Genomic DNA, 17,362 nt, shown 5'->3' with positions numbered 1-17,362 from the left:
GTGGTGGAGTGCAAGAGTAAAGTCACCTACCTGGTGGACTTGCAGTCTCCAAGGAACCATTTGCGGGTCCTGCATGTGAACTGCTTTAAGCCCCACTTGGAGAGGTCCAAAGAGGGCATGCTCCTGGCATCAAATGCTGTTATAGAAGAGGATACTGAGCCTCTCCCTGACCTCCTGTCTTCCGAGGAACATGATGGTTCAGTGGACAGTGTAACCCTCCCCCCGCCCTGACTCCGGAACAGCAGAGTGACTGCTGCCAATTGTTGGTACAGTTTGCTGATCTGCTGTCCCTGACCCCTGGTGTCACTTAGTGGTGTTTCCATGATGTTGACACTGAGGACAGTACTCCTGTGAAGCAAAAGATTTACAGAGTGACTGACAGTGTAAAGGCTTGCATCAAGGGAGAGGTCTCCAAGATTTAGAGCTAGGGGTAATTGAGCCCTCAAACAGCCCTTGGGCCAGCCCAGTGGTCTTGGTCCCAAAGGCTGCCATGCCCAGATCCACGCCAGAACTCCAGTTCTGTGTGGACGACTAAGGGCTCAATTCAGTCACCAGGACTGACGCACACCTCATCCCCAGACCTGATGAGCTCATCAATCGGTTGGGAGCTGCAAAGTACCTCAGTACATTTGACTTAATGTCTGGGTACTGTCAGATTGCCTTACTGATGGGGCAAAGGAGAGGTCAGCATTCTCAAGGCCAGAGGGGCACTACCAATTCCAGATTATGATGCCCTTTTGGTTTAGGAATGCCCCTGCCAGCTTTCGGAGGTTGGTCCACCAGGTGTTGGCTGGACTGGAGGATTCCAGTGCCGCCTACCTGGATGACATCGCAGTGTTCAGTGCCAATTGGGACGAACATCTGCATCCTCTCTGGGAAGTGTTGAAGGCTCTGCAGAGGGCAGGCCTCACGATCAAGGCAAGCAAGTGCCAGATCGGGCAGGGTTCAGTGGTGTACTTGGGACCAGGGCTTAATTTGTGCCGGTGCTTTCCGGTGCTCAGCCCCGGCACTTATTAGTCAGGGCCGGGTCTATGGACGATATTAGTTGCTGCCTGCTCAGTGCTCACTGAATTCACATGGGTCTCCCCGGTGGCGGCGAAGAGCTGATAGTGCACGTGACTGTGCTTAAAATATTTCAAATTGAATGCCCGACCTATTATCAGACACACACACTTCCAGAAAGCAGCGCCTGAGTCCCTGCCTCAGCTTACCGGTCACTACAATCAATCACAGTAGTGCTACCAATGACGCCTGGAAAGTATGTTATGAATCCGGCTCGTCCCTCCTTGGCAAATCATCTAGTGTGGGTCCCGAGTCAGACCAATAATCACTGCTTTCGCCTGTGGCCCGCCCCAGCTAACTGCGCAGCCACAGCACTAATCGGCCGCCGAAGAAGACGGAAGCAGAGTGTTGCGCAGCAGGCCTCCGGTAAATTCAATCTAAAAGGCAGTCTCAGTAATGTGTAATCTGCGATTCTGGTGTCTCCATTCAGTTTAATAATAATATGGGGCAGCCCGGTCCCTGCTGCAGTCAGGCAGAAGCCAATGCTGGTAAAATGCGTGTCAGGGACAGTAACTCTTTCTGCAACATGTCAGGAATAAACAATTTTTTTTTTTTTTAGTATGGGGGCGTGGCTTGGATGGCAAGGAGGCAGGATACCTAAGTCCGGAGCTCCCAACCCCCAAGTTGAACGAACGGCGCGCATCCAAGTCTAACGCGAGAGAAACGGAGCCAAAAATAACAAGGGCGTGTAGGAACCGAACCGGCACCCCACGAGAGGCTCAACGGCTCAAAAGGGCAAAGAACAAAGCGACGGCGGGGAAGAAGGTGATCGAGGCAGGGGAGAGAGGAGCGACCCCAAGATGACGGCGTGACTAAAGAGGACCCGGGAGGATAACACGGCCGTGCAAGCGACAGGCAGAGCCAGACCAACCGCAGCATCCGAGCGCCCCAGCCCCCCGTATCAACTATCTCAGGAAGGAGGAGAGAGAGGCAGGTCATTACGAGCGACTGGAGGCAATCAGCCCAGAAGTGGCAGAAGAAGCAACAGCCAACTCAGCATAACCACTGGGAGGCAGTAACCAAGTAAGCGAGCCCCGGCGATAGATAGCTTAACGAACAGCGCAAAGCAGGCAGCCAGGTCGGCGCGCAGCAAACGAGCTGGCCGGAATTACAAATCGCCATTTCGGTGAAGGCTGAGAACTAAGGGGCAGCCATCTTGGCACAGCACAGGCAGCTGTAGCAAAGAAGCCAGCCAACAACGCAGCGGCCATTTTTGTAGAGGGGGAAGAAGCAAGGGGCGGCCATCTTGCTGCAGCATCTCGCCGCAGCGGCAGCGGAACGGCGGGGAACCAGCTTAAGCAATACGGACGGAGGCGGCAATAAGGAGCAGAGCACAAGCTTGCAAGGCGGCGTAGACAGGCCGCGAGCTCAGACAACAACGTCGTGGAACAGCTGATAATAAGGCGGCCATCCTTGTAAAGAGGGGAGAAGCACGGGGCGGCCAACAACGCAGCGGCCATCTTTGTAAAGGGGGAAGAAGCACGGGGCGGCCATCTTGCTGCAGCATCTTGTCGCAGCAGTAAGCGGAAGGCGGAGAACCAGCTTAAGCGACAAGGACGAGAGTGGGAACGCAGACGGAGATAAAGCCATCTAGATGCTGCAATAAGGTGCAGAGCACGAACTTGAAGGGCGGCACACACAAGCCGTGGGCTCGGTCAACAACGTCGAGGAACAGCCGATAATACGGCGGCCATCTTAGGAAAGAAGAGAAGCACTAGGCTGCCATCTTGATGGTACGGCGAACGGCAAAGTGAGAAACAAGCAAGCATACAAAGCGACACGCACAAGCGGGGGAGCTCAGGCAGACAACGTCGAGTGGCAGAACGGAAACAGAAACAAAAAGACGCCAGAGACAAGAACGGAACGGAAACAGCAAGAAACGCAGAAGGCCAAGCATAACAAGCATCTGACTAAGGAAATAGGAGGCGCAAGTAGCCACCTCGAAGCAGACAGGGCTGCAAGCACACACGGGAACAAGGGGTGGAAGGGGAGGCCCAGAGAGCCGTGGGAGCATTAAGCCATAGCCAGGCCCCACACCCCCCCCAGCGAAACGCGCAACAAATAAAGCGGCGGAAGGGGCAAAGCCACCAGAGCAAGGCCAAGAAGACGAGAGGTAACACCGCAAGAGGCTGGCGGAGTATAGGACAAAAACCAGAGTGGTCAAGTGGCCACCCAGGTTCAGAGACAACCCCCTAACGGCGATAAACACCCTGAGGAACAAGGAAGGGAAGGGGGAAAACAAAGCCGCAAAAAGACAGCCGCCAACAGAAGGGAAACCCAAGACCAACCAGGCCAAAGGGGGAACCGAAGCCATGGCAGGCAGAGACGGGAAACAAGGCACAAACGACTTGAAAAAAAGCAAGAATGAAACTCCACCTTCCCCGAGCAAGGAGCGCAACAGCCAAGGGGATGGCACAATCACGCTAGACACGCTCCTGAAGAAAATAACAGAAGGGAACGAGCTAGCAAAAGCCACGAAAAAGACAGTAGACAGCATCCAGATGGAGTTGATAGCGATCAGAGCCGAGCAAAGCAGAGCCAATGGCAGAATAGACGAGGCAGAGAAAAAGATAGGCATGCTGGAAGACAATGCCAACATGACACATAAGGACCTGGGGCTGGTGCTAAAGAGAACAACGTCACTACAAAAGGCCATGGCGGAGCAAGAGGACAGGAGCCGCAAGGGGAACATAAGACTCTTGGGAGTGCCCGAAGAGGAGGAAGACACACCGGGGGCATGCGCCCTGATGCTGGAGTCTTTAATACCCAAAATCACCGGACTCAGCTTCGACAAACCGCTGGAAATCACCAAAGCGTATCGCATACCGGCCAGGAAGCAAGTGAACAGCAACGCCCCTAGACCCATAATATGCAAACCCCTAAGAGAAAATCAAACAGATGCGATCTTTGCGGTAGCCAGGAAGGGCCGTCCGATGCTGATAAACGGAAGCAAAGTAACAATCACCCAAGACTTCTCCAAACTAACAGTCGAGGCGAGGAAAGGCTTCCTAGCCCAGAGGGACCATCTGCGGAAAAAGAACATTGCATTCACATTTGCAGGCCCGTCCAAGATGAAAGTGACAGATAGGCACGGAAGCAGAATCTTCGATGACCCCAACGACCTACACCGATACCTACAAGGCCCGGAACCAGAAGAGATGGAACTACCAAGCCCGGGGGCAAAGCGAAGGGCATCCTCTGACGAAACACACGAAGGGGGCGAATAAGGATTGCTTTGTGTAACACGCATGCGCAACCATGCACCGAGACTCTGACCTTAACAACAACCTACCTCAGACAATCGCACAACAAGAGCAACCGCAGCTACCGAGACTCTGATCATAACGAACAAATACACCTCAGACAATCGCACAACAAGAGCAACCGCAGCTACCTCAGCAGAGCCACCGCAGCCACGGGAAGAAGGGGCAAGACACCGACTACCATATCCTTTTTTAAGCAACCGCAAGGGCTGGGGCCCAACACCAGAGACTTAGGAAGAACTTGGGGGGGAGGGAGTGTGAGGACCCTTGCTGTCGCACACCCGGTTTACTACTGACGGGGGGGAGGGGGGAGGGGGGGAGGTGGTCGGGCGAAGGGGGGGAGTGAAGCTGGCGGGCAAGACAGTACATGGTATAGCCACCATTTGTGTAATGAACAAAAGACCTCGACTCTTGCCTTTCTCTACAGGCACCCTATACTTTTTCTCTCTCTCTATTCCCATCCAACACCCCGGGGGGGGCTGCAGAACGCGAAGCACCAGCGACGCCACCAGACCACCATGACAGACCCAACAAAAGCTGGCCTGTCTACTGACCTGAAGATAGTGTCCATGAACGTTAAAGGACTGAACCACCCGGTCAAACGAAGGAAAATCTTGGAACACCTGGCCAAACTAAAGGGAGACGTATACATGCTGCAAGAGACCAAGCTCTCAGAAGAAGAAGCGAAGCAACTCAAAGCTAGATGGATAGGGGAAGTACTCTGCTCGCCGGCAAAAGGGAAGAAAAGAGGAGTCATAACGATCCTGAGCAAGAGGACCAACCTAACAACACAAGCAGCGGACGCAGACGAAGACGGCCGCATGCTCATAGCAAGCGTCCAGAGAGGAAGCGACAGAATTCACATGGTCAATATATACGGCCCCAACTCGGAAGACAAACAATTCTGGCAGGGAGTGGACAGCAAATTATCCGGCCTCCCCCAAGAGGACCTCCTGATCACAGCTGGGGACATGAACAAGACAATGGACCAGGCAACAGACAGGCACCCAAACAGACCAAGCCATAACTCCAACAACAACAACAACACCCTGAAAGACCTATGCGTCAAACAGCATCTAGCAGACCCATGGAAGCTCCAACATCCGACAGCGCGCGAGTACACATTCTACTCACACCCACACAACTCCTACAGCAGGATTGACTACATACTGATGTCCAACACACACACGCACCTCATAGAAGAAACGGAGATAGCTCCAATCACCATCTCGGACCACGCTCACATAACACTCACTCTAAGCGGCAAACACAACGAAAACCCAACGAGGAGATGGAGGCTTAATGACGACATCCTCCAGAACAGAGAAAACGTTAAAGAAATTGAAGCCACAATTAAAGAATACCTCGAGCACAACGACAATGGCGAAGTAGGGAAAGACATTGTATGGGACGCCCTCAAAGCGACACTAAGGGGAAACTGATAAACATCAAATCCAGGATGAACAGAGGCAGAAACAAGAAAATCCTTGAGCTCGAGGAGGAGATAACAGCACTGGAGAGAGGTCACTGCGCAAACATAACGGACAAGAACACGCTCACCCTGCTCACAAAAAAGAAATACGAACTGAACAAGATCTTAAGCGAGAGGGCGGGATCCTGGCTAACGAAGTTCAAGTCAGTCAACCTATGCGCAGCAAACAAAGCAGGGAAACAGCTGGCGTCCTACTTAAAGGCGAAACAGAGGCAGCACACGATAGCAGCAATAACAGATCGAACGAACAAGTCTCAAACAACGAACAAAGGAATACTAGAGGTCTTCAGACAATTCTACCAAGAGCTGTACACAGAGGATCAAACCCTGAGCAAAGATGCAGGACTAGATCTGCTCAATAACACTAACCTGCCGAAACTCAAGGAGGCGGAGAGGGAGTCGCTCGAAGCCGACATATCGGAAGAAGAGATTGGAACAGCCATAAGCCAACTGAAACAGAACAAAGCGCCAGGACCAGATGGATACTCCGCAGCATTCTACAAAAGTTTCAGCGAACACATTAAAACGCTAATGGCACAAACGTACTCGACATGCATCCAGAACGGGAAGATGACGGAGTCCATGTGCGAGGCCAACATCACCATAATCCCCAAGGAGGGGAAAGACCCACAATATCCCCAGAACTACAGACCAATATCGCTAATAAATGTCGACTGCAAAATCTACGCGAAGGTCTTAGCCAATAGATTAAACAGGATTCTGCCAGACATCATCCATACCTCACAAGTGGGATACATTAAAAACAGACTATCGCAGGACAACACAAGGCTACTGTGCCATCTAATCAACCACACAGCAAGTAGCAATGAACAGGCAGTCATGATAGCGCTGGATGCGGAGAAGGCCTTCGACAGAGTTTCGTGGCCCTTCTTGAGAAACTGCATGGGAAGTTTCGGCCTGGGGGGGAAGTACACGGCAATGGTCATGGCCCTCTACAACAAACCGAGAGCAAAAATAGTGGTAAACGGGAGTGCATCCGAAACGCTCACGCTGGGAAGAGGCACCAGACAAGGATGCCCCCTCTCCCGTGGACTCTTCCTGCTCGCTCTAGAACCCCTGCTAGCCAGAATAAGGGACAACACAGATATAACAGGCGTCAAGCTCAAGAAGAAGACCGTCAAACTAGCGGCGTACGCAGACGACATCCTAATCACAACAGCAAACCCCTCCACGTCAATAAAAGCGCTGATGGCCACAATAGGAGAATACGCAGAAGCCTCAGGCTACAAACTCAACAAGGAGAAATCGGAGTGCAAGCCAATGAATGTCCACACCACAAGAGAAGTCCTAGGCGAATCCGGACTGGCATGGCAGACGAAACCACTAAAATATCTAGGTCTCCACTTTGGAAGAGACCTTACATCAACGCTACAACACAACGAGGACCTCACGCTGAAAAAGATAAAAGAAAGGCTGGAGCTATGGTCACCAAAGTACATAAGCTGGTGGGGACGAATTGAAACCATCAAAATGATGATAACACCGGCGATAAACTACACGCTAACAATGTTACCACTCCCAATGACAGAGACATTCCACAAAAAACTAGACCAACTCATAAACATCTTTCTATGGAAAAACAAAAAACCAAGGATAAACCTACAAAAACTAAGATTGGCAAGGGACCTTGGAGGCCTCAACCTGGCGAACTTCAAGACATACCAAACGGCATGTCTGGCGAGACAGGGTATCGCCTGGATAGATGCCACACAAACATACAAACCAGTATGGCTAGAGGTCGAACAAGACATCCTAAGAGGGCTCAAGCCAATAGCCCTCCTAACAGCGAACCGGCACCCACTAAAAGCCAACGCCATACTAAAACACACGAGGGAGGCACTGATGAAAGTAGACAGACGCATGGCGCAGAAGCTGAAAAGCACAGCATGGGAATCCATCTGGTTCAACACAAAAGTGACCTACCAGGGAGCGACATTGCATAATGACACATGGATCGAAAAAGGCATCAGCCTCCCCAGCCAGACAGAAACCAAGCAAGGACCGCTGACGTTTCAGAACCTACAGCAGCTACATGACCTCCCAAACCAAGAGCTCTACAACTTCCTAAAGATCAAGACAGCAATAACGAAAGCTAACTTACGCAGAGGAGAGCCAGGCATCATCAAATACCTGCAGCTCCTCAACTCAGCAGGTCACCAAACTGCAAAGATCTACAAGCTCCTGAGCCCCTCCACGCTGGCGCAGAACAGGAAAGCCACTAATACATGGGAGATGCTCCTGGGCAGGCAACTGAATGAAATAGAACGAGCAAAGATGTGGAGCTCAGCGACAACAAACAAAGTCACCCCACAACTAGCGCAAACAAAATATTGGCTACTCCACAAGGCCTACTGGACGCCATCCAAGCTCCACAAGGTCGGCATCGCAGAATCAGACAAATGCTGGAACTGCCAGAAAGAAGAAGGCACCCTCGAACACCTCATCTTCACCTGCGTGAAAGTCAAGAGGTTCTGGACACAAATCAACACCTTCTTGAACGACATGCTCAAAACCGACCTAACAATCAGCTTCGTAAGCCTGGCTACGGAACACCTAACAGCGAACCTAAAAAGTAGAGAAGAGAGAGAACTCCTAGACCTACTCCTCACAGCAGCCCTTAAAATAATCCTAACGAACTGGAAGAACACAGCCAAAGCAAACTTTAAAACATGGATTAATTGGGTCACTTTCCTGAGAGGAGCAGACAACATCACAGGCAACTTCTCGAAAGAACACAACGCCAAGCTACACATGTGGGGCCCACTCGATGACCACCTGAGGAAACCCCAGTAAACCCCCCCCCCCTCTCTCCCCCTCTTTCTCTTTTTTTTTCTCTTCCTCCCCTTCTTGTAATGGAGGGAAAACAAACGATAAGCGCGCGCATCCACAAATGGACTGTTATAGAAAGGACCGCTATTGTACGCTCCACCTGTATGTATATATGTTTGTATGGTTTTTTGTATGCCAATAAAAGTTTTTTTTAAATAAAAAAACAACAAAAAAAAACAATTTTTTTAGTATGGTACTTAGCGACTTTGTTGTGGGACTTAATAGTACTTTAAAAGCAAACTTGGTGGTGTTCATTTAATTGACTTGAAAATTAAGACGTAGAACGAAATAATCTCATGTATTCAAATCTTTGCTACTAGGCACTAACCCACTAAGCTATATTACGGGTGTTCTAGGTCGAAATTTAAGGCAGTGTAGAAGTGCGAGTCTCAATTATTTCTGCTAGCATCATTTTACTGTTGTAATTTCTTTTACTGTGAGTCAGCTGTGTGGTAGTTAGCATTGTCACTGTCACTATTATGTGAGAGGCTGCTTGGAATGTAATTTATTTGCAAAATAGGGAGAGGAGAGAACTGTGCTTGAAAAGGCATATTTAATGAAATAAATGATTCCTCTTGAATTGGGAGGAACAGGCTGGTGTTGTGGATGGAAGTTTGTGGGGCACTCCAGAGGAATGGAGAGACATTTTTGTCACAGGAATGTTATTGGAAGGTATAGGCTGCAATCTTTGTACAGCCATGCAAGATGGCAGACTTGAACACTTATACAGACCAACTAACCTTAGGAAAACAATCAAATGTAATAATAGCCTACCATCTTTGCTCTCTCTTGCAAGATGGCTGCGCGCTAACACGTAGTGAACCAAACGACGCTACAAAAACAAAGTAATGAAAGCACTACATTTTAAAAATGAAACATTTATGTTTCAAACAGAGGAAATAAGCTGAGTAGCCTTAGGTTGTAACAGAGCACATTGGAGGTCCTTCCCCGCCCTACCTTATATTTAACGATAAGAGAGTGCACGGAAGTATACCATACGTGCACACACAAACTTTTGCATTCCTGAGGGTTTTGAAGGACAAGACTATTACAGCCTAGTTATAAGTGACCCGTTAAATTGTGATACTGAAATTGTCGCACCTGGTAATTACCAGTGCAAACATTTAACCCATCAATAAAAATCTGCAAATCAGCCCTGCTAGAATTTAACAAGGGGAAAAGGCTGGTATTTACCAGGGCATGCAGGTTTTGGGGCAATTAACATTAAAATCAGGCTGCATTACCCAAAAGTGATAATTATTGTATTAGATGGATTTCAAATCCCCCAAAGTAGGATTTTTACTGGATGCAATCATTATCGGCCTATTAGTAATCAAGTCAATCATGTTATCTCCAAAAGGTGAGGGTGGAGGTTTGCTGGAAAACTCATGTACGTCTGACATCCTCAGCAAAGGCTTCAGAGGTAATGATGCGCTGCCTTCAGGATGTCAGCTGTATTCAGTGCTTAATTTGTCGGTGGTTTCCGGTCCTGGGCACCAGCACCTAATTGCTTGCACCGAGCCTCATGACAGTCTGCCAATTGGTGGCGCTGCCTGGCTTATTTAGGCATGAGCACAACCACAGCTGTTTTATTTGTTCAGTTTACATTTACAATTACTAATACCTGCCTCTCATGTCATTCTTATAGCTTCAAGGGTCTGGAATAGTATGAACTGTTGTCCTTGTAAGAGCGTGATGGTTAGTAGTTGTGGTGTTTCTGTCATTGGCAGCTGGCAGGGGCAATGTGTGGTGCAAGCTGCAGTGGCCACCCGAGGAGAGCCCCGGCACTTAATATTTTACAAATTAAGCACTGCTTGGGACACCAGGTAGGGAGCACCCAGGTGGCACCTCTACAGCCGAAGGTAAATACCATTCTGGCTTGGGAACCTCCCAAGACCCAGACAGAGGGGAGAGCCTTCTTAGGACTCACTGGGTATCACAGGAGATTCGTCAAGGTATATGGCACCATTGTTGCCCCCTTGACAGAGCTGGCTTCCACGAAGGAGCCCAGGAAGGTGAACTGGACTGACGCCTGCCAAAAATCTTTTGATGCCCTGGAATCTGCCATGTGCACAGCGCTCGTGCTCAAGGCACCCAACTTCTCACAGGTATTCGTGGTGCAGTTAGATGCTTCATAGGATGGTGTGGGGGCTGTGCTCTCACAGCTAAATGAGGAGGCCCTAGACCAACCTGTAGCCTTCATTAGTAGGAGGTTACTTCCACTGGAACAGAAGTGGAGTGCGATTGAGCATGCGGCCTTTGCTGTGGCCTGGGCGCTGAAGAAGCTAAGGCCCTACTTCTTTGGGACTCACTTTCGGGTTCAGACCGACCACAGGCCCCCTCAGATGTTTGATGCAGATGAGGGATGAGAATCCAACGTTATCGAGGTGGTCCTTTTCCCTGCAGGGGATGGACTTCACAGTGGAACACCTCCTGGTACAGAACAAGCCAATGCTGATGGTCTGTCCAGATTTTTCCCCCTTAGTGAAGAGAACTCCCAAGAGGGTGGGTAGTTCTCCACACATTTCAGCTGGAGGGGACAAGTGTTAGACAGAGCATCATTGGCGTGGGTTTTCCCTGTACTTTTTCCTTTGCCTCCTGTGTTTTTGCTGTGTGTTGGACCTCGTTTTGCTGGTCTAGGTGCTTTGGGCACTTTGCTACTGCAGTTCAGTGCAAAGTGCAAGTGCTCCCTTTGTAAATTGTCGTTATGGATTGGTGATTCCATGATTGGCATAATTGATTTACCAGTAAGTCTCTAGTACAGTGCACTGTGTGTGCCCAGGGCCTTTAAATTAAATGCTGCTAGTGGACCTGCACCACTGATTGTCCCACCTACGTAAGCAGCCTGTAACTGTAACACAGAGCAGCCCCTGCAGTGTACCTGTGGAGTTTAATAATGCCATGTCAACTTGTTAAGTGATTTTTTCACTATTGCAAGGCTATCTGTTCCCATAGGAAAGAATGGGGAGTTTGCTCATAACATCTTATAAGCCTAACTACCCCTGGGACCAATGTCAGAAAATAAAGTTTAGTATGCCTGAACTCAGAATGATACAATGCATCTGTTAGTGAGAGTGATTTTTACATTCTGTGTTTGAAAATACCACTTTTAGAAAGAAGGTATTTTCTTGCTTAGCCATCCTGTGTGCCTCTGCTCGAATGTGTATTGACTGCCTGGTTTTGGAGTAACAGGGGCTGGGGATGTGCAGTTGTTCCAGAGAGTCTGGATGAGTCAGCGCTAGGCTGAATAGGCCTGGTCTGCATTTGGAGTGGTGGGCAGAGTAGCACCTGCACCTGAATAGGGCTGTGCCTGCCTTCCCCAATGATGGCTCCGCCCCCATGTGGTGTGTGTAGAGCCAGAGCTCACACTGACAATGGAGGTTGTTGTGCACTTGCAAAGTGCCCCCCAGAACTAGTTTGGACTGGGCCCAGAGCCCTGGACCAGGAGAGAACAAAGAGATTTACTGTACAAACAGGGGCCCAGCCTCCAGACTTTTAGATCACTTCTGGGAAATCAAGAGAAACCTCTGCCGAGGAGAAGTGCTGGAGAAACTGAAGAGTAATACTGCCCCTGTGAAGTTTGTTGTCTAGGGTTGTCCTGCAGTGGCTACTTTCTGCCAAGGAAAGGGACAAAGGACTTTGCTGTTTACTGTGTCCCCTGCTTGAGGAAGATCTCCAAGGGCTTGAAGAAGAGCTTGCCTCCTGTTCTGAAGTCTCAGGGACCAAAGACTTCACCCCCAGCTCCCCTGAACTTCCTTTCTGGGAGTTCTGACCTGCCAAGAGGTGCCTGTAGCTGTTCCGGGCCTCAGGAATTGTTCTGGCTGTTGGGAACGGGAAAAGCAACGCAATAACAAGGAGCATGATGCATCTGCACCTGTTTCTGACTCATCGCCGAAGAAATCGCCGCAGCACCTGCCTAAGGCTCGAGAAATCCCTGATCTCTGAAGTCCGAGATCACCGCAAAGATTCTGGCGCAAGCCCTGCTGTGCAACTGCAAGAACCCACGCATCATCCCAGATCATCACGAGGTCTGTTGCATCGTTGGGGGACACGTTTGGAAACCAACGCATCACCTCTTCACGTAGTAAGAAACCGACGCATCACTTCCTCTTTGTTAAGGAACCAACGCATCACCTCCTCTGCGCAGCAGTAAGGAACCGACGCATCACCTCCACCGGAGCGAGGAACCGACCTATCATCTTCCCTGAGTGTAAGGATCACTCCTCCCCTTCCCTGTGGCCCTTTTTATTTGAGTGCGTGACACATCCAAGGTACTTAGTGTGAAAAGTGTGGTATCTGCAATTTGCTTTGAACTGAACTATTTCTACCATTTGAAAGTCATATATTTATTACTGTATTGTGGATATTTGTCGTTTAGTCTTGTTTGGTTGAGATAAAGATTACGTTTTTTTCCAACCTGGTGTAGTGTCCATTTGTAGTGTTTTCACTGTATTACTGTATGTGTACACAAATGCTTCACACACTGCCTGTGAGATAAGCCTGTCTGCTCGTGCCAAGCTACCAAGGTGATGAGCAGGGGCTATTTTAGAAGCGTATCCCCCTTACCCTGACTACAAGCAAGGGTCCCTGTTTGGATAAAGGTACCTACCTCTGCCAACTAGAGACCCCCATTTCTAACAATTCGCAATACACAAATGCACATATAATAACACGAATTACGGTAAGTTCACAAGAGAAAAAAATGGCATCTTTGCACATCCCTACTAAGGTTGAGTCCCATCTAGTATAAAAAAAATTATGTACCCAATTAAGGGTTTAGAAAAATAAAATAGCTCCTCTCCTCTCCAGCCATCACCAATCCAGGATTCTCTAAACAGTTTACACCAACCAGCAGAAAAACTGTACACAAAGTGGCTAACTGGCAACTGCAAAAAAAGAAGGTTGAAAAGAAATGCATCATTTCCAAATACATAGGCAGGCAGCCCATGCTGGTTAGTATTCCGAAATTCAAAGGATGAATTCTGCAAATGTATGAACAAAAAATTACCTCCTGTCCATTTCTCGACTTTTCATTCCAAGTGCGTGAGCGAGAGCAGCTGCAGGCTGCTATCAACCACGTGAAGTTTTTAGTGCTGAGAGGACAGCTGCGCTGGAAGCGGCCCAGTGGTGCACATCCATTTGTCTGGTACATTTCAGCACTTAGGACATCCATCAGGACAACCTCGGGAAAAGTGAGCGGCATCAGCCAAAACAAGAGGATACACATATCTCCACTCAGCGATTAGCCCCGTGTAGAACAGAAACTTAAATAATTTGGGCTTTGAAAACCTGATGACTGATTGCCTTCCATTAGCCGTGGATTCAAAACATTCCAGAAACTCTCAGATAAAATGGCACTAAAATGTTATTGTAATAACTAAATAAATCATACCAGACTTTGGTGTACTTGGGCTCTTAAAAACATTATAGAGACTGGCAATCTGTGTATAATAAACGTGTAAAGAATGTCAGCCGTACACTTCCATGCTTTGAGTGTAATCTGTATTTATGCTCGAGGTATCGGGCTGAGCACTTTCGGGCACATGTTCTTCAAATTTGTTATTTAGAGTGTATCAAAGGTCCCTGACATCTGCAGTGTAACTGTCAGGGGCTGGGCAGAGGGCAAGACGCAAGATGCTCGGTCCATCAGAATGTTATCTTCTAAATTGGTGCACTTCTGTCTTGGAGCAGATAATGCTGGAACTACTTGCGTTTTTTGCATTTAACAGGATTAAAAGTTGCTATTATGTTGTGAATGATTGCATTTTAAACCGGAGTGCGTATGCCTTAAATTATGAATTTTTGACTGTTGGTCAAAGATTGTAGCTGTGTTGCAGCAGTTGTGAGTGTGAGCAGCTGATATTTCTCATCCCTAGTCACCCTTCAGTGTTTTCTTTAAAACTCCCCTTTGCATGCTGATACAGTGACACCTGGCTGGTATGCCTGGGCTTGATCCGGATATCTAGGTGGACCAAAAATCTTATTTAAAACTTGTACTGTAAAATGTGCACGCAAATGTCTGGCACATCAACAATGTAATAATCATTAAATGTGTATTTATTGGCTGAGTCTGAAACGAGTTACCCTTGACTTTTTACGTTTAATTATACTGACTTTTTAAGTTTTTAGAATTATATTTCTCTTGTCTTATTATGTACAAAGTCTTTTTATTGTGCATTTTTGTAATGGTTTTATTAAATCAAAAAACTATTGAAAAAATGTACTTACTCAAAGACAGAGTTACCTTGCTGGCATAAATTGGGTTCCTTTCTACATTATGAATAACATTTCTTTGCAGGATATATTAAAGATTATGAACTTTGAGATAGTATTAGATGTAGAGATTAATTTAAGTGTCTCGTAAGTGAACTATTTCAAAGGAAACTTGGTACATCTCTTTTATAACGCACTCCATGTTAACCTATCTAATATTTAGTAGCACAATGTGTTACAGCTTTCAGTTTGTCTCTACCTTTAATCTCTTCCCTCCTCCCCTCTCTACCTCCGCTTTTCTTTATTGCTTTCCATCTCCCTTGCCTTGTTTATGTTACTCTTTTGTTTCCCTGCTTCCCTACCTTTTTCTTTCTCAATCCAACTCTCTGGGCCCGATTCACGGAGGTAAATTAGTAGTAGTAAAGTTCTGAGTGCGGAATCCCTACTTTACTACTCATAAATTGTGAATAGGTCCTCTTCTACCACAGAGGCACAGAGGCAACCAGTGAAACACCACCCTACCTGACAGCGCCAGCTTGGGAGAGCGCACAGGGACCAACCAGCGGACCTGCACTTCCCGCCACCAGTCGCGCCGCCGCCTAGGGACTACAAATCCCATCAGGCTCAGCGGCGGCGCGTTCCCCGACGCGGTAAACGCGCCGGGAGGGGCATTACAAAACAGGAAGCCCTCGGTGGAGCGGGGGGAGGCATTTTCTACCACAGAGGCACAGAGGCAACCAGTGAAACACCACCCTACCTGACAGCGCCAGCTTGGGAGAGCGCACAGGGACCAACCAGCGGACCTGCACTTCCCGCCACCAGTCGCGCCGCCGCCTAGGGACTACAAATCCCATCAGGCTCAGCGGCGGCGCGTTCCCCGACGCGGTAAACGCGCCGGGAGGGGCATTACAAAACAGGAAGCCCTCGGTGGAGCGGGGGGAGGCATTTTCTACCACAGAGGCACAGAGGCAACCAGTGAAACACCACCCTACCTGACAGCGCCAGCTTGGGAGAGCGCACAGGGACCAACCAGCGGACCTGCACTTCCCGCCACCAGTCGCGCCGCCGCCTAGGGACTACAAATCCCATCAGGCTCAGCGGCGGCGCGTTCCCCGACGCGGTAAACGCGCCGGGAGGGGCATTACAAAACAGGAAGCCCTCAGCGTCGCGGGACGCGAGCGGGACGCCCGGGGCGAAGCCCGGGCAAAGGGCGGGCCGTCTGAGGCCGTCCGAGGACGACGGAGGACGGGACGGGCTACCCCGCTGACATCCATCAATCCCGAACATCCCGCGAGTAAGATTAAGACCTTGATATACACTGCCCAAATCGGTGATCAAACTCCCACTCTCTCCGCAATGTCCACAAGGGGTAGTCGCAGCAAGACTGCTGCAGGAGCAGGAAAAGTTACCGGGCCAATTGATACTTTCATCTTCAGGGCCAATGAAGCAATTGATCAAGGAATATCCTTATTGGAGCGAAGAGTCTCCTTGGATCTGGCCCATGCCAAACGTTCTTCTTTGGGTCTCCTTGCCACAGCAAATACCCCCAATAGGAACAATCTTGCTGATGGCGTCCACGGACTTAGTGCCAGTACAGAGATCCACACTATATCTAACATCGTGGATTTATCAGTAACACAACTGCTCTCAGACTCATTACGGAGCCTGGAGAAATCACCTAATTTAGACATTACTGATAACTTTAATACACAACTGGATTTCGTCACTAACTCTATTCCAACAATGAGTCTTCCAGAGAGTTCGGGCATAATATCTATTGTAGAATCCCAACTACCTCCTACCTTAATAGCAGACATTACATGTGACCAAGCCACAGACCCAATTACGTCTACAGACCTTGACCCGATGGCTAATAACTCCTCCCCTCCCCGAGATGTGACCACTACACATACTCTCGTGGACTCAACCCCTACCTCAAGAGCATTACGAGGGTTAAGGGAAGGAGCCATACAGAAACAGAAGCAGCCCAAAGGCTCAAACGCACTTATTGGAAGCCCTCTTTCCCAGAGTAAGCAAGGGAAAAATCCACCCAACAACCAAAAAAAGGCTAATAAGAAATCTAATGTAGGGTCAGGTCACAAAGGAGGCCCGGCCCTTAAGGAGGGGCTATCAGAAGATTGCTCAACAACAAACCAACTTATAAAAAAGGTTGGGGAAATCATATCTGCCCATCTCGCTACTATTGAAAAAAGGCTAGGGAATATGGAAAAACAACTTAACGAATTAAGTGCCCTAGTCAAAAGTCCACCAACCAAAGACACACCAGTCTTAGTGGCAGTAAAATCACATATCCAACCTCCCTCGGGGCAAGCTGTGAAGAAACCAGCCACAGCTCTTAGTAACACACATAAGCCAACCCCACCTCCGAAAGAAGCTCCGAAACAAACAAACCCACCAACCTCAAATACAATCCCACGGGGGAAACAACCCAACCCAACACAACTGAAGGGGGATACCACTA

Source organism: Lissotriton helveticus, chromosome 9, assembly GCF_964261635.1.
Source record: "Lissotriton helveticus chromosome 9, aLisHel1.1, whole genome shotgun sequence".
NCBI lineage: Eukaryota > Metazoa > Chordata > Amphibia > Caudata > Salamandridae > Lissotriton > Lissotriton helveticus.
Note: the sequence above shows the minus strand (reverse complement) of the source record.